The following is a 23814-nucleotide window of genomic DNA, read 5'->3' as shown; positions in this document are numbered from 1 at the left end:
TGTTTTTTAAGGGCTTTCAGTGTATCAGCTTTGCAATGCTCAGAGCAACCTTATGAAGTAGATTCTGTTAACTCCAGTTTATGTAAAAGGAAACTGAGCCCAGAGAGATTAAGACATTTGCCCAGGGCCACTCAGCTAAATGAAAAAGCCAGGATTAAAAACCAGAGCAGTCTAGCTTGGGTGTTCATATTTTTAACTACTACTATGCTATATTGTCTAGGGGGAGAGGGGAACAGATGGAGAAACCGGGGCCAGTTAGATTGCCATGACTAGGTGAGTGAAGTGCTTGGAGCTCTTTCTGATTCTGGAACCTATGCTCTTAAACTCTTGAGGGGATGGAGAAGCAGCAGCTGGCTTGGAGAGGGACTCGGGAAGTAGGCTAGATAGAACTATCGTGGAGTAGTTGAAGAACAAGGGAGAGAGATGAGAGAAGCAAAAAGTTGGGGTCACACTCAGGTTTCTAGGCAAATGGTACAACCAAACCTTTGTCATTTTGTGCCACTTTATTCCTTGTTTACTCATTATCTCAGTCATTGGACAAATGCTTATTCAGAACTTATTCTGTTTCAGGCACTGGGCTGGAAAAGAGGTGCTGGTAAGTCCTGAGAATGACCATGAGCCTCACCAGCGCCTTCCCTGTACCTACTTTTCTGGAGCTCAAGGACTTTACATTTGAGGGGATGGGGTTGATATATAAATAAATACAACAAATTATTATGGTGCTCAAAATGAGCAATATATATATATATATATATATATATATATATATATATATATTCCCATCTATCTATAAAGTCATAAAAGGAGGACTTCCTATCTCTGCCTAAAACAGGCAGGTGAGGCATCACTTGGAAGAAGGTGTCTATTTGAGCCAGTCATGAAGGATAATGGGAATATCCTAGGAGAGTAGCTGGGTTCCTTGGAGTTTCCCTGGAAAATATATCACAGATCCTCAAATTCCGGAACACAGAGTCATAGAATTAGATAATATTTACTGAAAGGAGCCTTAAGGTCATCTGGTCCCACCACTTCGTTCACAGGTTGCAAGCTGAGTGGGGCCAGGCCAGCCAAGCTGAGGCAGTGAGGCAAACCATAAGGGAGCATTTCCTCTCAAGGCCCAGGGATTATCACCCAGCCCCAGCCCCAGCCCTGAAACTGAGGCCTGGCTTTACTGGGGTTCCAACAACCAGTCAACCACCAACGGTACCTTGCAAGAACCCATGGCCACCTCCGCCCCAGTTTTCTGGGCTTTGCGATTCGTGGGTTGTGGAGAGAAAGGCAAATGGAAAACAGGATGGAGAGGAGTCAAGAAAGTCACCGCGGTTTCTGGTTTGTGTAAGGACTCTAAATCTCCACCTCCACCACCCTCCAGCCCCCTCAAGTTCCCAGCTTCTCCTCCCCCAAGTCTTATGTTTATAATATAAATAATAGTGAAAGGGAAAATAAGGGAAGGGAGAAGAAGTGTGTGGGAAATACCAGAAAGGGAGACAGAACATGAAGACTCCTAACTCTGGGAAAGGAACTAGGGGTGATGGAAGGGGAGGAGGGCGGGGGGTGGGGGTGAGTGGGTGACGGGCACTGAGTGGGGCACTTGACGGGATGAGCACTGGGTGTTATTCTGTAAGTTGGCAAATTGAACACCAATAAAAAATAAATTTATTATTTAAAAAAAAGAAATAAGGAAGTCCTCCTCGTGGTGTCCTTCCCCCTCATCCCTCTGCTGCCCGCTCTTCCAGCGCCACACCTCCCCAACAGTAATTTCAGCTTCGGCTTCTCTGCTGCGGGCACCTGCAAACGTCCACCGCGGAGGCCACAGGGCTGCAGTTCGACAATCTGCCGGCAGGGGGCAGGCCTGCCGCGAGTCCCGATCCTGCCCGGGCCTCCCAGCCCCCAGCCCAGTCACAACTCCTTAGAGATGCAAATTGAGAAGCAGCCTTCCTAACCCGAGAGGGCTGCTAATTCTCGGACGAGTATGCAGATTTCCATCCTGCCTTTGCCTGGGTTTATTTGTTTTACTTTGCAATAAATTTAATACAGACTCCCTGAAGCAGAGAGGCAGATGGACTATAAACTCTGCATTTTGAGCAGCCTTAGTTACTAGGTTAGTGTGGTTTTTTGATCCCTACTTAAATTATATCTATGAAATTTGACATGGATTTGGGTCTGGGGTTTGCTGGCTCCTTGGTGCTCTGGAGCTGCTTCTAGGGAATTTACAAGGGTTGATTTGATTATTGGGACTTTAATTTCTCGCAGAGGCTAACGAGCAGGCTGGGAAGCCTGGCTGGGGCCTAACAGGAAGATGGGAAAGTGAGAAGTTGGGCTGCTACCTGCCCCACTTGTAGGCGGGGTCAGTATTGTTTTCCCACGCCCCTGGCAGGGCCCTAAGTCAGACACACCAGGGACGGCCAGCAGGAAGCCTGTGCTGCCCAGTGCCTGCTCTGGGGTGGGGTGGGGAGGGCGTCGTGCAGCAGAAAGTGCCCGCAAGAAGCTCAGAGTCCAAGAAAAAAAATCAGACACACATGTGGGGCAGACATAACTAAAACATCTATAAAGAAGCATTAAAAAGACCAGTACAAATTGGCGTTGTCTAACAATGTCAATTGGATATGAGAGGACATGGTAGAGGGGAGAAAACTGCCAGTCACCCCTCCTATGAACACCTTTTGCCTCACACTACAATGTGCAGCCCTCTCACCTTCCCTGCTCCCTTTCACAGACCAATAACAAAAAGAAGGCGTCAAGGATCTAGGATTGTGACGCGCTGGGTTCTCGGCCCAGCTTCGCGGGGTGCCTCTTTGTTCACATGTTGAGTGATACGTTTAATTTCTCTGAAACTCAGTTTCCCTGTCTGTAAAATTGGAGTCACCTGATTATCATGAGGGCCGAGCAAGATGATTTGGGTAAGAATGCGTGTGTACACAGCAAAGGACAGGACCATGCGTGTAAGGGACTGATGCCCTTTGACAGCTGTGAGGTGATCACTGGTGGAAGCAGGAAGACCTTGGGGCAGAGGGAGGTTGTGAAGGAAATTTCAGCAAGACCCTCCACTGTCCTATATCTGTGCCTCAAACCTGTCTGGGAGACCGATGCACATGGGAGGAGCTCGGCCCCGAAGTGCAGACAAGGTGTGCTGGCCAGCTCTCTAACCTGGTCCTGGCTCACTTGCCTGAGAAACCTGCCTGCCAGCAGACACTGACCAGGGCACCTGGGAAGTTCCCATAGCAGCAGATTCCAGGGACTGTTGTGCAGACCTCGGAGGGCCTGGGCCATGCTGGCAGTGGGAGATGGGCAGGGAGGTGGGGCTGCAGCCTCAACTCGCTCCAAGGGAAATCCCAGAGCATAGTCAGAGCCCTGAGACAGAGAAACCAGGGGCCCTCTCCCTCGGCCTCCCTTCTCTGCACCTCGACATCCTTCAGCCAGAGGCTGGAGCAGGAAAGGGACCTTGAGGGGGCACTAGGAAGAATGTGTTGAAATAGCTGAGAAAAGCCAAGGTTTGGGAGTCACTGAAGTAAAGGGGCAAAAGGAAGAAAGAGGGCAGATAAAGAAGAAAAGGAAGAAGCCAAGGACATGCTGGTATTTGTTCCTTCCACGTAGGGAAGAATCACCAGGAGAAGGGAAAAGAAGTAAGAGAAGCAGAGTAGAACCAGAGAAAGGAAACAGCCAGGTTTCCCATGAGGAGGGGGTGGGGGGCAGGGGAGGTGGAGGCTGAGAGGAAATGGAAATGAGGGGCTTGGTCACCATGGAGAGAGAAGCTGGAAGCTTGGCAGCAGTTTGTCTATTAAGAGGAAAGGAGGGGAATCAAAGAAGCTGTGGGTGTGTCTACACACACAACCGAATTGGAAAATAACTAGCTGAATTCAGCCCAAAGGAGGGCATGGAGGGGGAAGGGGATGGAAAAGCTGGCTAAATTCTCTCCAAAACAACAAAACTCCCCACCCCCTCCCACTTCTCCAACCTACCTGCCCCACCTCTCGCCCCAATAATGCACTGAATCAAAACTATTAGCGTCAAGATTTTGTTAAATGAAATTTGACTTCCCATCCCCCACCCAGACACAGTCCATGATCTGTGTTGTGCAAGGGAAAGGGAACCTAAATCTTGCAGCAGAGACAGAGGTGCCACCAGCAGGTGGCAAGGAGAGGCAGGGTGCATGCAGAAGCAAGGATAACCAGTCAGGCACCGTGGTCTCATAGAACCGCTTGAGGCAGGACAAAGAAATCCAGCAAGTAGGTACCACAAAGCCAAGAGGATGACCACACAAACTCTCCAGAGTCGTGGCCTCTCCTGCCCTGAGACCCATGGCCAACATTTTGTCTGACCCTGTGCTTCACAAGAGCCCACGCTGGCTCTCCTCCAGGTGTACCCTCCCTGGGGGCACAGGGCAGGAGCCTTGCTCCCCATTCTCAGTCACATTCCAGGTACCCAGGCCAGGCATGGGTGGCTGTTTGGGCAAGGATGGGAGTGGAGTGGGGGGTACACTCCCACACAGAGGGTGTGGACAGAGCTTGGGAGTGGGAACACCAGCCCCAAGGCTCCTCACAGTGCAGAACAGTGCCCATGACAGGAATGGGGCGTGGATGCTTGGCCAGGGCCTTCACGTGCACCCTTGCCTTAGCCAGGGAACGTTAGCAGCTGTCCTGAGCAGAGGAGAGCCAGGTGTCACAGCTGGAGGTCAGGATGCTGAAAAAAGTAAGGAATCCAAGATTGCTATAGGTTAGAAACTCAAAGGGCAAAGGGAGCAAGAGGGACGGTCATACCCTAGGCATGTGTGGCCAAGGAGAATGGGGATAAAGAACCATAGTATACCTCCTGTAATATTTAGTACATACTCATACAAAAAAATCATTGTTTATATGAAATTCAAAGTTGGCTGGTTGTCCTGTGTTCTATCTGCCACTCCTCTCTGGAGACAGAGGGGTTGGGCGGGGGGGCGGGGGGGGTGGCCATGAGGCAATGTCACAAGGTCAAAATCTTCCTAGAGCTAACACATGCCAGAGAACCTTAACCATACCAGAGTCAGACCAGCATGTTCCAGTTATGGATGGGGTTGTGAAAAGCATGGTCATTTTCAAAGGCCCTGGGCTTAGTGGAGGGAATGACCAAATCCTCTTATCTGTACTGATCACTTTCAGATAGAACCAGAACTGGGGCAAGATACAAGCAAGGGAGACTCCGTTCTGCACCCACTGGAGTCCCAGGGGCCAGCTAAATCTCAACTGATAAGGAAGAGTTTCCTTCCCTGGCCTCCTACCCCAGTCCTTCATGTCGGAAAAAAGGGACCCTCTCAGCAAAATAAGACTGAACTGACACTTCTTCCAAGTACTTTAGAGGTTCACACAATTCTATACTATTTTTCTGATCTAGCCTAAAAGTCTCCTGGTGCAACTGGTACTTTTTATTTTCAGAATCTAACCTCTCAGATGCTACATTCCAGGAGGAAAATAAATAAATACACAAATCAATAATACCTCTACATTAATTTGAACTCAATTGTGAACACAGGAGAAAAAAAAAGTCAGTGGTTATTGCCAGATGAAAAAGGGCAGATTCAAAGGAGGGTTCAAGTTTTGTTTTGTTTTGTTTTTAATCCAAAAAAGTTTTACAATGGTGTAATAAGCAATAGAGAATAAAATAAAACAATAATAAAAAAAAAAGCATACACAGCAGTGTCCTGTTAAATAACTGGATGAGATTCATCAGGGCAGCAACTGGTTCTGAGTGTTTTTTAATTTTCTCTCTGCTGGATATTCTCCTCTCATGGTGTCAACAAATAGATTAACTACTTGTCAGGGACGGGGCCTTCACAGAGCAAAATTGAATTCTTCAGTATTTATTCTCCTCTTTATACCTCCTCCCCTAAGAGGACTTCTGGTTGTTTTTTTAAAGACACCCTCCCTCCCCCCAAATCTAGAAATGATTCTGTCCATAAGGATCACTTGGTTATATCATGCAAAGAGTTAATTCCACCGCAGTACACACTGGATTCAATCGGAGGGTTTAATAAGATTTACTAATTGCCTCTCCTTATAAAGGAATCAACCTTGCAAGGGCCAACTCAATACTTAAATGATGCCTCTCTGACAAGTGAAGGCCAGATGGCAGCATGGTGCCTTCAACAAACCAGGGTCTCACAGAAACCTGAATCCAGAACAGTGGGGCCCATAGCACTAGGTGAGCTGCTTAAAAAAGAACCCGTAGCTGAGCAGTCAGTTACATGCTCTTCCCAATAGCAGCAATGTCGCTTCAGAAAAACAATGTGATGGTTCAAATTGGGCTGATATTATTGACTTAATTTTTTTTAATTTTAGAATTTTGTTAGCATGTAAGTCATTCTTAATTGTAAAAAATAACCAACTATAAATATGGAAAGTCATGCCTATTTTTTGTTTGCACCTTTGAGGTTACATTATGATAGAAATAACTCCGGTCCAAATTAGATGCCTGAAAGAATATTTTTCTTCTTTGAGAAAGAGTAGACTAATCAAACATGAGTACCAAAGATAGAGTGGAAAAACTGGTCTAAAAAGTCGGAATGCTCTGGAGCCTGATCCTGACATGATCCACTGGGCAACTCTGAGCAAGTCTATAATTCAGTTTGAGCTCTAAAATAGGAGTTATATATGTGCCTTTTCACTTCCTCAAGGATGCTCTGAGGATCAAATGAGATAATGAATGTGGAATGACTATTTTTTTTAAGATTTATTTATTCATGAGAGACACACAGAGAGAGAGAGAGAGAGAGAAAGAGAGAGAGAGGCAGAGACATAGGCAGAGGGAAAAGCAGGCTCCTTGCAGGGAGTCCAATGAGGGACTCGATCCCGGATCCTGGGATCATGCCCCGAGCCAAGGCAGATGCTCAACCACTGAGCCACCCAGGCATCCTAGACTTTTTTTTTTTTTTTTAAGTATAGCTCAAAGCATTGTGGAAAGTGTTTTCCCAGAGCATCGTAAGAAAGGAAAAGCAGTCTCAGATGAGATGGATAGTTCTTGGATTTGCCTGCTTAAATCATTGAGGTTAAGAGTTGTCACTTCCATTATGATGGACCTAAGAAGGCTCCACAGAAGAGAAGGAAGGAGAGAGAAGAGGGAGCATGCATGGCACCTGCTGGTACCTTGCTTAGCTCAGAGACACTGTGGGGCTGTTTGTCCATCCGTGCTCCATAATGATGTTCACAGGCCTGGCCACTCTATCCATGCCCAGCTCCTTTTGCCTTGTCTTCCTGCCTTCCGGGATCCCTTTCTTAGTCTGGGAAATGAGACAGAAACAATATTACTTAATGGTGTCTGGGGAAGAGAGCTGTCAATTTCTCCTGCGCTGGCCTCCACCCAACTTTCCAATCAGCAAAATTGCAATCAAGGTTGGACCTACCTAAGTAAAGGAAGCCTAGGCACGTCAGATCAATTGAAGTTCTAGGCACTGATCTCCAAGGGAGAGGAAGCAGTAGAGGGGGCTGGGTGCCTGTTGATGCCAACTCAGCATTTACATTTGTTGGAAGGTAGATGCAAATACAAATTAGTGACATCTTACTAGAAGTTAGATACTAGTAGTTCCTGGACTGCAGCAGCATTTTCAGAATCAGGATTTGACACCAAAATGTAGGAGGCTGCTCTAATATTGTTTGATAGGGTTTTTCCCCCCATTTTTAGGTTTTTTTTAAAAATATTTTACCCACTTAGCACATGAATTATCAACTGTCTGACCAATAGAGAATAAAACACAATTCTTTTTTATTTTTTTTCACAATTCCTTTTTATAAGTAAAAACAAATTAAATATTCAGTGGACAATAGGATAACTTTCACAAAAAATTAAGTATCTGAGGAGTAATTTTAAAAAGTAATATAAAAGACTTGGGGAAAATTTTTTAACCATTTTGAAGAACATAAAAGACCTGAATAAACAAAGGAATCTATCAATACTCTGGAAAGGATGAATTAACTCTATATAATGTCAGTGCTCCCTAAATTAACCTGCAAACTGAATCTACTCCAATCAAAATCTCAATAGATTTGGCTGGGAGACAGGGGTGAAAGAACATCTGTCAAATATTCTAAAGTGTATGAGGAAGAATAAAGGCCCACTAATGCTAGATGGCTTTAAAAGAAAAAAGAAAAAAAAAAAAAAAAGCAAACAAAGGGCACCTGAGTGGCTCAGTCAGGTAAGCATCTGCCTTCTGCTCAGGTCATGATCCAGGGGTCCCGGGAACCTGCTTCTCCCTCTCCCTCTGCCACTTCCCCTACTTGTGTGCACACTTTCTCTCAAATAAATGAGCAAAACCTCTTTAAAAATAATAAAAAATTAAAAAAAGCAAAAGAGAAATACTTAACACTAGAAAGTGAGAAATATTCCAAAGCCAGCATTATTAAAACAGTGTGGTACTGGTACAGAGAGAAACAGGCCAGTAGAATGGAAGATAGGTCCAGAAGAAGGCTTACGTGTGCCTGGAAACTTGCATGTGATGGATCTGGGGTCATAAATCAAAGGGTAAAAATATGACTTATTTCATAAATGGTAAAATAAATAGGAATTTCTGTCTCATTGCTTGAATAAGAAAATAAACTGTATATAGATTGAATCCCTAAATGTGAAAGGTAAAATCAGAAATAAGGGAATATACATGATCATACATTGTGATCTTCAAGTGGGAAGAAATTTTGTAAACGAGATTCAAAAGCAACATCATAAGGAGGAAATTGGATGGATTTTATATCGAAAGATTTCTGTTCAGTGAAGTGTACCATCAACTGAGTTAACACAAAAATGGGTAGTGCCTAGAAGAAGACATTTGTACGACTAAATGCTAGGGGAATCCCAATAAATTAGTAAGAAAAAAAAAGAAGAAACAATAGAAAAATGAACGAAGTAGGTAAGTAGATGGAAATCCTAAGGGCTAACAAGTCTTTGAGGTGAGACTTAATTTCACAAATAATATGAAAAACCCAAAAGAAAAATAAGATGCCACTCTACGTATAGTAAATTAGCAAAAATTAGAAAGTCTGATAATATCAAGTGCTGACAAGAATGTGGAGAAACAGGAGGGCTGATAAATGTGAACACTGGTCTGGCTCTCTTAGAGAACAGTTTCGTAGGGCTTATGGAAGTAAAGAATGCACGGAGCCTATACTGTGGGTACACACACCCTGGAAAAAATCTCACACAGAATGTCCATCATCTTGCTGCTGGAGGAAACAAAGCACTGATGGCAACAGGGGTCTCCACCACCAAGGGAACTGAAGGGTAGATTATGGTAACTACAAATGACCAAACGCAATGGTAAGTAAGAAGGAATGAAACAGATCCACTTAAAGCAACATGGATAGTCTCCAAAACAGAATTGGGATGGGGGGTTGGGGGAAGGATGGATTTATAGCACAATAAAATTTATGTATGGTTTTAAAAGACACAGAGCAATACAACATATGGTTCAAGGATATATATACAGGTGGATAAACTTACAGAAGGTGGATTAGAAGCATATAGATAACAGTGGATATTGGGGTGCGCCACCCATAGCCCTCTTTAGGGCCAATGCACCCACCCCCCAGCTGCAGGGATCATTAGTGCTGAGGCTCAAGGTTGCATCCCTCAGTGGAACTGCCCCACCGAAGGCTATGCCCATATTAGGGCATTAGGGAAGTGGTCAGTGGCTGGCTGATGCAAGAATAAAAGGCTTGGTCCCTCTAGGAGCACTTGGGTGGCTCAGGAGGTTGAGCATCTGATTCTTGATCTCAGCTCAGGTCTTTATCTCAGTCATGAGCCCAAGCCCCATGTTGGGCTCCACGCAGGGTATAGAGACTGCTTAAATTAAAAAAAAATTAAATTAAAATAAATTTTTCAAGGCTTGGTCTGTCCTGCTGTGTTTGGAAAACTCTAAAGGGTCCTCCCAGGTTCAGAGCTTCCATAGTCTCAGGTGAGCCCCTGGTTGTAAGCACAGTGGGGATCAGCTTCACTTTCCGTCCCATCCTACGTCCTCAATCCCTTCTGTGTGTGTCTCCAGAAAACACTCCTGAATGAACCTGCACACAAGTCTCCATTTCAGAATGTGCCTCCTTCCAGAGAGCCCTATCTAAGGAATACATGAAATAATCAAGAGTGGGAGCATTTACTGTGGAAAATGGAGGAGAAACGGGGATAGGGAACAGAAAGGGAAACTAAGAATTCCATGAGTCAACGTGAGGTCTCACAGGACTGGTGATGACAGTACACCATGTCACTCAATTACATGCACCCAAAGCCCATAATGTAAAACAAAAAATTGAAAACATACCATCTGTCTGTGGATGGTATGCATACTGCCTCTTCCCTTGTTCACATTTCTCTGTTAACTAAACACCAGTTAATCTTCGGCCGGCAGGGTGGGCAAGGAATGGACTCAGAAAAAGCAAGGGAGAAAAAAAAAGAAAAAGAAAAGAAAAAAAGAAAAAGCAAGGGAGGTAAAATGGGTAAGGACTTATGTTTTCTGACCCTTGTAACTAGGGTTGACCTGAAGAATCAGGAAGCCAGGAACTCCCTTGGCCCAGGTCCACTCTTACTGCAAGGAGTTATGAGAGATACATCCCATCCAGCAAGGGTGGGCGTAAAGGAGTGTGGTATATATGTTGGGGTGTGCGTGTGTGTGTGTATGTCTGTGAGAGAAAGAGAGGGTGAGGAGAGAGGGAAAGACAGACAGAGACAGAGAATGTGTTTCCACCTCAGGCACAGCTCAGCCCAAGATCTGACAGAGATATAGATTCTATTCTTTCCATTCACTCCAGCACCAGATGGAGCAAGAGATCTTTATGGCACCTATGGGGAGGGGGGTACTTACAGCTGGGGGAGCAGCTTCGTCTGCCTCTGAGTCAGATGCCACATTGACTTGGGCATCTTGCTCTGCCTTCTACTCCCCAGCTTGCCTGCCTCTCCCCTCCTCTGACTCTCTTGCTTGATATTTTTCTGTAACAAAAACCTGTTCCCTTCTTTGGGCCTTGACCCAGGCAATCTCCTCTCTATACCCCTCTCCTCTGTCTCCAGAGTCCTTTGCCCTTTTTTAGGGTCACATGGGTCTTTCGGTTAGCTTCACACACACAGACACTGAAGTGGATGAGGCCCCAAAGAGAGCAAAACTGAGGCAATTGTGTTTGTCTTGGAAAGTGCGTGCCCTGGGAAGAGGCTGTAGAATGTTCAGGAGAGCCACTCAGAGGCTAAAATGCCCAGAGTTCTCTCTCTTCAAAGAAAAATAGAGAACTGTGTTTAAAGGAGCATAAGTAAATTACACTGTGAATTCACCAATCTACCCTTTCCATAAAACGTACTGAGCTCCTACTATGTAGCATGTAAGTATGTTTGGAAAGCAAGGACTTCCAAAATGAGTAAGATGCATTCCTTGGTGTCTAAGAGCTTACAGTTTGGTATAAAGGTAAGGCTTGCACACCAATATTGATGATGTAGTGTTTAACATGGTAAGTGCAATAAATAAGTTACCCCCAAATGCTCAGATTGTTCAGAGAAAGTCATATTAGAAGGAAGATTCAAAGATTTCCTGAGAGACATAACTTTTGAAACAGCTTGCAAATAATGGATAGGATTTAATATACTTTGAAAATTAATTTTAATGTATTTAATATATTTGAATACAATGTAATAATGCATTTAATACACTAACATTTTAAAAACATGATTAATATTCCTACTGCTTTTAAAAAAACTACATGAAATAAGAAATCAAGATTCCCCTTTTACCCATCTCATTCCATCCCCCAACAGTTTGGTGTGTATCAGCACTAATCTTTGAATGGAAGTGACTTTAACAAAAAGAGAAGGGTATCCCAGGTAAAGAACAGGAGGTGAGAAGAGAAAAGACAAGTAGTGTGCCCAGGGGGTGTGGCCAAAGTAGGAGATGAGAGATGACATCACAATAGGGAGTCAGAGTCAGGTCCACAGAAGGTACTCAGTACAGGAGTTTAGCATTTGGGATATTGTTCAATAGGTGATGTCATAAGAAATGGTTGAAGGAGTCAGGGATTTTTTTTTTTTTTTTTTTTTTTTTTTTTTTTGGAGTTAGGGATTTTTAACTAGAGTAAGAGAAGATCTGGGGACACACGGTAGCAATAATTTAATTACATATAAACAAAACCCATCATGGGCAAGAGAGATTAGGCTTTTTTTAAAAAAAAGATTTTATTTATTTATTCATGAGAGACACAGAGAGTGAGAGAGAGAGAGAGAGAGAGAGAGAGAGAGGCAGAGACACAGGCAGAGGGAGAAGCAGGCTCCATGCAGGGAGCCTGACGTGGGACTCGATCCCGGGTCTCCAGGATCAGGCCCTGGGCCCAAGGCGGCACTAAACCACTGAGCCACCTGGGCTGCCTGAGATTAGGCTTTTAATTTGAGGATCCACAGGTCAGAATTTGGGTCAATAACTTAAAATTTCAGGAGTGGGATTTCAGTTCTCTATAGATAAAGAAGGACTTTCTAAAAACAGACCTATGCCATCATAGGACAGATTACCTGGGGAAGAGTAAGTACCTCTTCACCAGAGAAGCTCTGGGCAGAGGCCCAGTGACCCATCACTGTGGACAGAAGACTTGTGCATCAGGTAGGGAGCAGGGAACTTGTGAAGTTTTTTCTAGCATTAGGATTCTGCAGTAAAATGAGGAAGCAGGGAAGGATTTTTAACTGAGGAATTATATAATCAGAGACATGCTTTAGAAAGATTAATCTGGCAGAAACGTATAGATTGGGTCAAAGTAGAAACAAACTTAAAACGGATGAGCATGAGCCTGATAGAATAGCTCAATCAAAAGCAATTAGGACTCTGGTTAAACGTGGTGGATTAAGCATGCTTTTTATCTGTACTCCCTCATAAAATGCAATGAAAATGACGGCATGAATAAAAACGACATGAATCCACAAAGACAAGGACTGTGGAAGAGAAGATGATAATAGACAGGACGTGTCACAAAATCCAACTTGGAATTGGAAGCACCTGGCGCCTCTTTAGACCTGGCAGAGGCTGGAAATGGGCAGTGGGTTAGCTGTCCAACACCCGCACCCTCTTCCCCTCCCCCAGCAATGACAGGACATCCCTGGAGAGGCTGACCTGGAGGAGGTCCACATGAAGGACAATAGTCACAGCTAAACAATGAGGTACCATTCTGAAACCAGAGGAATTAAGGGAAAGATGAGACACTGAATGGTGAAATCCCGCGATCGCCTTCCCTTGCTAGGCTCCTGGAATGCCAGCAGCCAGGCTCATACTCACCTCCTCAGGTGGAAGACTAGAGAATTTGTTTCTTGGGAAACTTACCAGCTTAAGAGATAAGCCTAATCAACACTGAGATTTGGGGGCCCCCAGGTGAATGGCCTGATTCCTGCCTAATCACTCAGCTATAAGGCCCCACTAGTCACCAAGACTAAATACCCCCAACACAACACACTCTACCTGAGTTTTAGGGCATCATTTTTAAATATAATGCCAGGCAATAATTACTGAAATTTTTGGTGAAATCTCTAACACAAAATACTGAACAATCAAAATAAAGGAATTTTAAGGAAATAAGCATTGCAGAAAGAAAAGGAAACTTCAAAAATATAATTAAAACTTAAGAGAATCAAGGGATGACACTGTACTCATTAAAAACAAGAAGATGCTGTGGAAGAGAATAGGGAGTGGGAAAGAGCTTTTTCACATTGAAATACAATATCCCAAATAAAACACTAAACAGAAAAGCTGGAAGAGGGCCGGGAAGCTCTCACCAAAAATAGAATGAAACAGAAAACAAAATGGAAAATAGAAGAAGAAAAGGGGTAAAATCTAGAAGGTCCACAATCTAACTAATAGGAATTCCAGAAGGAGAGACAACAGAGAGTTGATGGGGAGGAATCACCAAAGAAATAATATTAGAGCCTTTCATCAAACCAGAACCCCCAGGTTCCCAGGCTGACAAGGTTGGTGGGTACCCAGCACTACAAATGACAAAGTGGCACCAAATATTGTTACTGCAAAATTATGGAAGATCATGGGTAAAAACTAAACCCTATTCTCAGAAGCATTATTCAAATAGCCAAAAAAGTGTAAACAACCCAAATATCCATCAACTTCCTTAAGGATAAACAAAATGCAGTATATTCATACAGCAGGATATTATTTGGCAATACGAAGGAATGAGTACTGAGACACGCTACAACACGAAGGAACCCTGACAATGTTTTGATAAGTAAAAGAAGCCAGTCACAAAAGACCACATAGTGTGTGATTCTATTTCTATGAAACGTCCAGAAGAGGCAACTCCACAGAGACAGATACAGACTGGAGGTGGCCTAGGGCTGTAGTGGAGGTGGTTTGAGGAGAGGAGAGTTTAGACTGCTAATGGGTACAAGGTCAGTTTCTTTGGGGGATAATCAAATATCCTAAAATTGATTGTTATAATGGTTGCAAAACTCTGTAAATATACTAAAAACCATAGATGGTACACTTTATAAATGAGTGAATTATATATGAATTATAGCTCAATAAAGCTTATATATTAAGGAGAGAGAAGGAAGGAGGATGGGAGGAAGGAGGAGAGAGAGAGAGAGAGAGAGAGAGAGAGGAAAGGAAGGAAAGAAGGAAGCAAGATTGATTCCTTAAAACTTCCAGGGAGGAAAAAAGGTTGCAGATAAAGGAATAGGAATCAGAATGGCATTAGACTTTTTAAAAACAGACCTAGATATAAAGGAGGTGGTAGCACAACGTCTTTAAATTTTTAAGGGGTGCTTGGCTGGCTGAGTCTGTAGAATGTGTGACTCTTGTCCTCAGGGTCTCAGGGTCTTGAGCTCAAGCCCCACATTGGGTGTGGGCTCTACTTAAAAAATAATAAAATACACAAATTTGGAGGAAAAGTGACTTTTAACTAACATTTCCATACCTTGACAAATTAGGAATCAGAGTTGACAAAAACATTTGAAAAATGCAAATACTAAAACATTTTTCCTGTAAATCCTTTCTATGAAGGCTTAGAGAAGAAACAAGTATCATTAGGCAGTAAACTAGCAAAGAGGAAGACATGAGACCCAGGAATTCAGAACTCACACAGGCGAGGAACAAAAGGAATTCCCAAAGTGTTGATGCAAGGTGCCATGGGCCTTAAGACCAACCTGTCCAGATTGGAGCAGGAAGAGAAATGATTTGGGTGGCATATCTCAGGAAAAATAAAATAAAAGTGAACCACTATGGAACTGATAAACGGTCTGATACCCATGGCCAGACTGGAGGGAATTTATAGTTCTAGAAAATTTGGGGCAGAGTTGGTGATAGGCACATATAAAACTAGGCAAGTTTTTAAAACACCAGTATTAACTTAAAAATAATAATAATACATACCAGAAAGGAAACGTAATCATAGTACATGACAGGGCTTAGCTACAATATTTCCACAGTCACAATACTATAAATACTGAATGCCAGTTTAACCAAAAATTATCTAGTAACTAAATTAGGAGCCTCGAGGGAGAAGTGGGTATTTTTGTGTTGGAATGTGTTAGAGAGTTAAATTAACATCTGCCAGAGGAAGAAGGCAATGATGTTGGCAAAGTTGGGGAGGTGGAATGAAGCATTAGAAGCATAATGCTGTTTAGAAAATACAGACTAGATACCGGAAGAGACCTTTAATTTCAGAAAGGTCATCAGGCCCTGAGTTACACTGGTGGCTGGTGGGGATGGGTCTCGGAGGTGTGGAAGCTGGCCTGAGGACACAGTAAATGTGGAGAGCAAGGGGAAGGGAAGCCTACCAACAAGAAACAAACAAAATCATCCCACAGGTTTAAGCCTGGGTTACAATAATGGCAGTGTCTGGGGAAACAGCAAAGTTGGACAAAGTCAGCTGCTTGGGAGGAAGCCAGAGGTGGCCTCTGCTGCGTTCTGGGTGGTGGGGTCCCTTCGGCTGCACCCCCTATAGTGTGCCTGTGTGGTTTCTAGAGGTACAGCATTCTGCTTGCAGCTCTCTGGCAAACAGAAGCTGGGAGCATCTCAAATGTGTGAGATTCTGGGTTTCAGAAATCACTTAAATTAATTCCGCTGATATTCAGCTAATCAAACCAACGCCCGGGGAAATTAATCCAAGGGAGGAAACAGTTAACCAAGGGATGATCAACAGTGTTCAGAGACAGAAGTAAAGAAGTGAAGACCAAGGAAAGGCCATTAGGTCTGGCAATTAGGTGATCATTAGGAAAGTCAGTGCCCTGGAGTGGAAGGGGTACAGCCAGGTGCCGGGCATGAAAGGTGATGTGTGGGCTGGGGAATGGAATCTATCAGACAGTGCCTCACACACTATAAGGGCTCCACAAATATTAGTTGTTGCTTTTTCAGAGAAACGTGATGATTTAAATGGAAAAAAAAAAAAGGCTGGTAGCTAGCTTTGTGAGGACAGCTAAGTATTTAAAGGTGTTTAATGATAAAAAGAAGTCATGGAGCCGGCGTCTAGACTGAGGGGGAGGCCAGGCAGTGACAATGGCTAAAGGAGCCGAGAACATTGGCTGATGGCAGTGAGCACCAGTGTACCTGGACAGACTTCTAAAAAGGACATAAATGCAACAACTCGTTGTGAAAAAGAGACAAGTTCAGACCAAAGGAGAAGGGAAAAGGATGGGGGAGGGGATATCCAGATAAAATTTGAAAGGGAAGAAAGAGACATTGAAAAACCCTAGATTGGATGATCTCTTTCTAAGAAAACAGGGAGGCATAAACCATCAAATGAAAGTAGGTATCTGTAGGTGGGGTTGCATGCTGGAAGGAGCTGGAAAAGCTTTGGCCACCCTCTTCCATTCCCTCCTCTAGTAGACCTTTGGCAACATCTGGAGACTTTTTTTTTTTTTTTTTGCTGTCACAGTGGGGGAGGAGGTGCTGCTGGCATCTAGTGGCATTTTGCAGAGGTCAGGATGCTGCTAAACATCCTGCTATACACGGGCCAGCTCCCCACAACAAAGAATTAGGCTGTCCCGAATGTTAATTGTACCAGGATTGAAAAACCATGCTTTAGAACAACTACTGAAGCGATTTGACTAGGCAGTCAACAAGAAGTGTGTAGGAGGATTGCTCAGCAGCTGCACAGGCCAACCCAAGCTTAAATAACATAAATTTGAATCCAATTGGTATGGTTTTCTGAAGTTTTCTAGTTACATTAAGCAGAGAGAGCTTATATAAATAGAATGTCTCATTTTGAAGGGCTTTACAAACATTTGTCATGTTGTAATCAATTGCTAAAGGTTTAAATATCTAACATTTATTATGTTAAACAAATCTTTGAGGTCGGTACCTTTTTTTCTGGCTTTCCATTGAGGAAACAAAATCACAGAGGGGTTAAGTGGGTTACTCAAAGTCACACAGCCAGTACGGGTAAAGAAAGGATTTAAATACAGGCAGTTTTAACATGAGTATCTATTCTTATCAGGATGCTGTGCCTTTAGGAGCTCCATGATCATTTCCATTTCTCATTTGACACTTTTCCAAAGACCTCCCAATTCTGGAACGTGGGTGTTTCCTAGCAAAGGTGTTTTTTTTTTTGACAGCTCTGCACCATACATATCTTGTCCCCTTAATACACAGGACTCAGTCTTGAATTCAACAATCCAAATCTTAAGTGCTAGGAAGGTGGTTAAGATTTCCTCAGAGAGAAGTCAAGTATTTGATGTATGACCTCTGAAATAACTACTTTGAATGAGATCAGCAACCTAATCCCTTAGAAATTCTGCAGATGGCCAGTCTGTTTTGTGAACCAACAAGTTAGCTATGCCCCTCTTTCTGAGATTACAGAGTGATTGAATGCCTCTGAGCATTATTCACTCTATCTATCAAGGCCTTTTGACTATTAATCCCTGATCATATGCTCTGCTCAGCCTAGGTTTGGAATTATCAACCTCCTAGGGTTGTGTTCATCAGGACTTGGCAGAAACACTAAGTTTCTCCCCTGTATGTGCATTAATTCAAGAACTCAGGGAAACCTACTGACTGGCCTATGATTGATGCTATTATGAAAAATGCCCAAGCAACAGATGGGGATTAGACACTTTTAAGCATCATTAATCCATCCTCAGAACTGGCTTGACCTTTGACCCAGCTCTGGCTCCTGACAGCAAGAGGGCTGTAGGCTTGAGACCTCCTGCCTGTGGTAACTGGCAGAGGCAAGGCTATTGCAATGGAAAATGGAGGAGCACACAGCTTACCTGAAGGACGCTGAGATCAGAAGCAGCTAGGAGGTCCCCAAGGGACCAGGATACCCTGCAGAGAAAGAAGCATCCCTGCTCGACACAGCATTCCTCTCCCCAGCCTCTGTCAGCTCTGCCTTTAGGTCAAGGGGTTCACAGAGGACTCTGGGCCTCCCATCTTCCAGCTCCCTCCTTCCTCTCCAGTTCTTCTCCTGGCCCTGTCATCTGGCTCCTTATGTCCCCCGCTGCCCCAGGGGCCTTATGCTCTGCTCCATCCTAGCTGCCCTGACCAACATTCATTCCACATCCTCTGAGTCACCTGTTTGTCCTGCACTCGCACCATCGGGAAGTCTTTCTCGATTACATACTGACAGAGGAGAAAGGTTCAGAATTGGAGAACTTATTTATTTCTGTTTTAATTACTAAATTATTTAGGGGTTCTCCCCCCTCGATTGTGATTCTGGTTGTTGTTTAAGTACTTCTTAGATAGAGCTTATTCTTCTAATCATTTTTTGTATTTCCCCAATAATTCACATCTGATGATTCCTGTTCACTCTGTAGCTAAGATATAATCATCATGATTTCAAACACTTCAGGACCTTCAGTTGACCCTCACTAAGTAACAGATATTTGGGATTTTGAGATTTGAGCATGAGGGGGGTTACAAATCTTATTCAGGGCAAGTGGTTTCACTTAATCTGGTCTTATCTCCCTTTCCATTAGAAAAACCTTGCTTTGTCTAACTTAAATGCATCATGCTGTTGTGCTCTCCAGAAATTCAGGCTTTCATCATAGAATCCCTTTGGGAAATGTCTCTCAGTCCTTTACAAGAGTCATCAGCTCAATCTTCTCATGCTGTAGTAAGAGGATCTGGGACAGAGAGTAAAATTCATCTGTTCTCCCTCTGACATCAAGGGGGAGAAGGAGTTTTATCAGTCAGGTACCTGAGAAAAAAGGCCAAGGACAGAACCCCAAAGCTCTGATCCCCAAACCCGTGCACCTCTAACGGCTATCCACAGAGGGCTTCTCCCCTTCCCAAGTCTCTATGTTTAGTTCCTTGGTCACTGCCAAGTGTCATTCCCTGCTCTCATTTCCTTTCTTTGATCTACCCCTCCAGTGCTCCAACACTGAAGTTAGTGTTAGCTAGCTGGTTTACTTAGTCTTTGATTCTAACTCCCCTTTACCAGGTCTTCTTGGGTCCTTCTCTTAAGCAAGAAGGCCTGCTTTCATCAGTATCTCATTGTTGGCTGATTTCTGAGAAGAATATAGTTGTGTATGTCTGAAGCTGTTCACATCTTGATTTCCTGTAGGATGATCAAAACTGCTTTCTACCAGGAGCTAAAGAAAGATGATCCATCCAGGGCTCCTATGGGGCAGAACACAGAGTCCCCAGAGCACCTCTACTCTCTTTAAATTATTTGGACTTTGAAATGATCTGTTTAGACCCTTAGGCCAACTGAGTGCTGAGAGACAGAATGCCTGATGCTGTTTGTTTCTTCTAGGAACTCCATAAGGAAAAGAAAAATAGGGGAGTCTATGAGATCCACTGTCCCAGTGACCTGGTGAAGAGGTGTCACCTGCCAGGTCAGCCTCTCACCTAGCTATCACAGAGGCTTCTTGGAAGAGTTCCGATCCAAAGAAGGACCTAGAACAAGGAATGGATATAGTAGGTGCCCAGTTAATATTTGTTGAATAAATGAAAAAAGTTTTAATATCTTACAGCATCTCTTCACTATTGAGATTACCCTCACTCTGAAGTAGATAGAGGCTAAAAGAGACAGAAAAGAAATTAAAATGCGTTTGGCACCGAGACAGAGTAAAGCTGTGTCTAAACATGAGATGGAAATCGCATCCTCTCTTAGCGCCCCAGATTCTCCACATGCAACGAGTCGGGGGCTGATACTGGCACAGAGAAGAAAATGAAAACTTATTTCCTAGACCCCCAGCCCAGTGAAAGTGTTCCATCTCCATGATCCAAAGAACATCGAGGCCTATTTCTGACCAAAAGAGGAAGATAAAAATTCCTTCCTAGGAAACCCAAATTTTTGCAGAGCGGAAGAACTTGCTATATCACAGCTTTAGCTAAACAACGTGAGCTTGATTATCAAATATTAGAATTGGAAGAAACAAGCATTGATGCAAGTAAAAGAATATTCTGCTGCTGATTTAAAGACAAGTGAATCGCTAAATATTTTTATTAGCAGCAAATTTGCTGCTTGCTGGAACTAATTTCACGCCCCGTAGATATGGTGCTTAAGTTGGAAATGGCGTTAAATTGCTCTCTCCTTGAGGCGGGTAAGGCTTCTGGTGGCAACTACCACTAGATGGCACAGACAAGGTAGCTCCTCTGAGATAGGCAGTCTTCAAGCCAATCACAGGGAAGTCCAGAGGAAGTTTCGCCCTAATTTCCCCTCCTTCCAAAGAAAGGCTTGTGTCTCAAGTATCTAAACCTGTTTAAAGAAAGGAGGTGACTAGAAGGGACCATTCCTCCCAAAGTTCTTGAATTTCCCAGTTCTATCTTTTCTCTAAACTCACACACCTCTAGTTCATACATCCAATTAGTCAAACAACTGTAAGTAATACAGTTTCTTGTATGTTAGTCCTGTCTCTTCAATGGTACCATATAGCTTCCAGAAAGGAAAGATTACATTTTATCACCAGAATGGAAACCACAGTGAACAAACAGATACAATTTGCAGGTCCGGGAGCTAGAATAGAAGAACAAAGGTAGCACAAAGGATGAGACCAGGTTGGACCAAGACGGAACAGAACACACAGAGGTCACTGGGCCCACAGGGAAATGAAAGCAGATGAGCAATCCAAAATGAAGGCAAGGCCAGCTCTGAGGGTCAGAGAACTGCTGGGGCTCAGAAGCCACAGCCACAGGACACGTTAAGTAGTAAAGGTCAGAGCAGGCTGTGGCTGAACAAATAGACCAACAGAATGCAGAACACAAATGCCTAAGGAGAAAAAAAGGCAAGAGGCCAAAGGTCAAGGCAGCAGTCAGGAAATGCATAGAAGCTAAAGAAGTAGGAACAAAACATATACACAGAAAGATTGAGGTGCTTATTAAACGGATGCTTACAGTCAGTTACTACTTACTACTAGGGCCAACACAGGTTCACCAAGGGTGAGTTTTGCCCAAATGAATTTATTTCCCTGTACAGTAGAGTTATGAAGTTGATAAATCAGATCATGTCACTGATTCTCTTTCTTAAAGACTTCTGAGTTGGCTATAGACTAAAGCTCCAAGTCTTTAACATGGTAGTTGAGACCCTTCACACTCCCTTGCCTCATTTCCTGTCACTCCTGTCCCTAAACCTGGCACTCCAATCACATTAGGATATTTGCTCTTCCTGAACCATTCCAAAGAGATTCATTCCTCTTCATTCCTCTACGGTTGGCTTATCTCGTTTCTTCACTGGAAACAGCTCCTATCTCCATGCTCTACTTATCTCACCAAAATCTCGCTTATCTTTCAAGGCCCGTTAAGGTCACTTCTTTGGTGAAGATTTCCTTTCTCCTTTTTCCCCCATGAAGAAGTAATCTCCTCTTGCTCCAGGTCCTCTGTAAACTTTGCTTACACTGTTAATGATGTAATATACATGTTACCTATTATACAGTACATTGAAAAACATATGTACCTCTAATATAAATGAGAGGTAATGCATATTTAATTATATACACATTAATTTGGAGCTAAAGTATATGTGATTATCACCTTTGCTAAATTGTGAGCTCCTTAAGACAAGAACCATGTCTTGATCATTTTTGCATCCTTGGCACCTAACACAGAACCTAGCAGAGAGGGGGTCAACAGTAAACATTTGATTTCAATGGGAGTCAATGGCAAATGCATATATCTTCAAAGTTATCATTTTGAATAATGTTGTAAAATGGGTCATTAGGCAAAACTGAAGCTGTCTGAACACATACCCAGACAAGAAGGAGGTTTCCAATGCTGCCAGGTTTTATCCAACATTTTTAATAATGATCTGAATTAACATACAAAAAGAATGTTTATCAAATGTGCACAGAGACCCACTAATATCATATAGAAAAGAATCAAGACTTTAACAATAAATGTAATAGACTGGAATCCAGTAGTCTGGAAAACTAACAAGATAAAATTGAAGTAAATGTAAAGTCCTATATTTAGATTTCAAAAATAAATTGCACATACCGAGTAGGGTGGAGATTTCACTTGGCAGTAATAAATGTGCAGAAGAGTTAGAAGCTTCAGTTAATCATAAGCTTTAAAAGTGAATAGTGAGATGTGACCAGTAACAATCGAAAGACACAAGTCCCTGACAGTCGTGGAGTGTCCAGCTCAAAAGAAGCAGTAATAGTCTCACTGTACTCCAAGCTTATGTGACATATTATGAGAAATTCTAGCACCAGATTCTAAAAGATGCTCTAAAAAGCCACAGTTCAAGCCCAGCCTAAAAACAAACAAACAAACAAACAAACAAACAAACACACTGCAGTTTATCCAGATGGTGAAGGAATCTATATATGATGAAATAAATCAGGAACAAGGGAACTCTGTGTGGGCCTAACTTGGAAAGCTAAAAACTAAGGGAAGGTTTCATTGGTATCTTCAAATATTTTAAAAGTGGCCTCTTACACGTTGCTACAAATGGCACTGTGTAGACACAGTGAGTACGAATTACAAGGAGGCAGAGCTTGGCTCAATGTAAGAAAGACCTTTGTAAGATTTACAGCTGTCCACCAATCAAGTGGGTAGCTCTGGGAGCTTGAGAGCTCTCCAACCCTGAACAGGTTCTAGCACAGGCCAGATAACTAGGTAGGTATCTGTAAGAGACTTGTGGAAGAGACTGTTTCTATACACAAAATACAAATACCTTCCCTGTGAAATCTCTCAGTGGCTCATCAGAACCTGCAGGATAATGTCTAAATTCCTCATCACGTTACTAGTCCTTCATGACACAGATCCCAGTGGCCACCCCTCCCTTCATCTTCTGCTCTTACCCACCCCCATGTCTTCATCCCCAGCACATTCCACACCATAGATACTCCAAACTCCTCACCTGTCCCCTAGTTGTTATTCTCTCTCATACCACGAAATATTTGCATGTGCTGTTCCTTGTGCCTAGAACTCTTTCCCTCATATCCTCTGTGGCTAATTTCTGGTCATCCATAAAGACCCTGTTCACCTGTCAACCTTCCCTGACTCCTCTATTTCCTGCCCTGTACTCAGGAAGCACCCCAGATTGCCCTGTGATGCAGCCTAATTTATTGCAGAGTGTTTTTTCTTGTTTGTCTCAAATAGTAGAATGTGAACCATTTGAAAAAAAAAAAAAAAAAGACTATGTCTCATCTCCGTACCTCCCATTTCTAAAACACTGCCTGACCGATGGCAGGTGTTCAGTTTTTGAAGTGAATTGCATCAGGCCTTTATTCCGTAGGTCAAAACATGATCAAAGAGTCAGGGAGAATCTGGAGTTTACTAAATGGGCCATCATCTCCAGAAATGAGGGGTCAGAGAAATGACCAATTCAGGGAATGGCCTTCCTTCTCAACCGTGGACCACCTAAATAATTACAAATAGTGCTTTCTTTTTCCTTAAGAAATTTGGCTTCACTGTCTTCATTCGTCAAGCTCCCTGCCCTTTGTCACTCCCTCCCTTTCTTC

General features: G+C 43.2%; 1 protein-coding gene across 3 annotated transcripts in view; it reads right to left on the bottom strand.

The window, feature by feature from the left end:
- The window catches only part of PKNOX2 (PBX/knotted 1 homeobox 2), a 309127-nt gene that overhangs the window by 278322 nt on the left and 6991 nt on the right, over positions 1-23814 (bottom strand). The gene's annotated exons all lie outside the window — the stretch shown is intronic.

The sequence above is a fragment of the Canis lupus genome, chromosome 3 (genome assembly GCF_048164855.1).
Source record: "Canis lupus baileyi chromosome 3, mCanLup2.hap1, whole genome shotgun sequence".
In the NCBI taxonomy this organism is placed as follows: Eukaryota; Metazoa; Chordata; class Mammalia; order Carnivora; family Canidae; genus Canis; species Canis lupus.
This window is presented reverse-complemented; position numbering and strand designations above follow the sequence as displayed.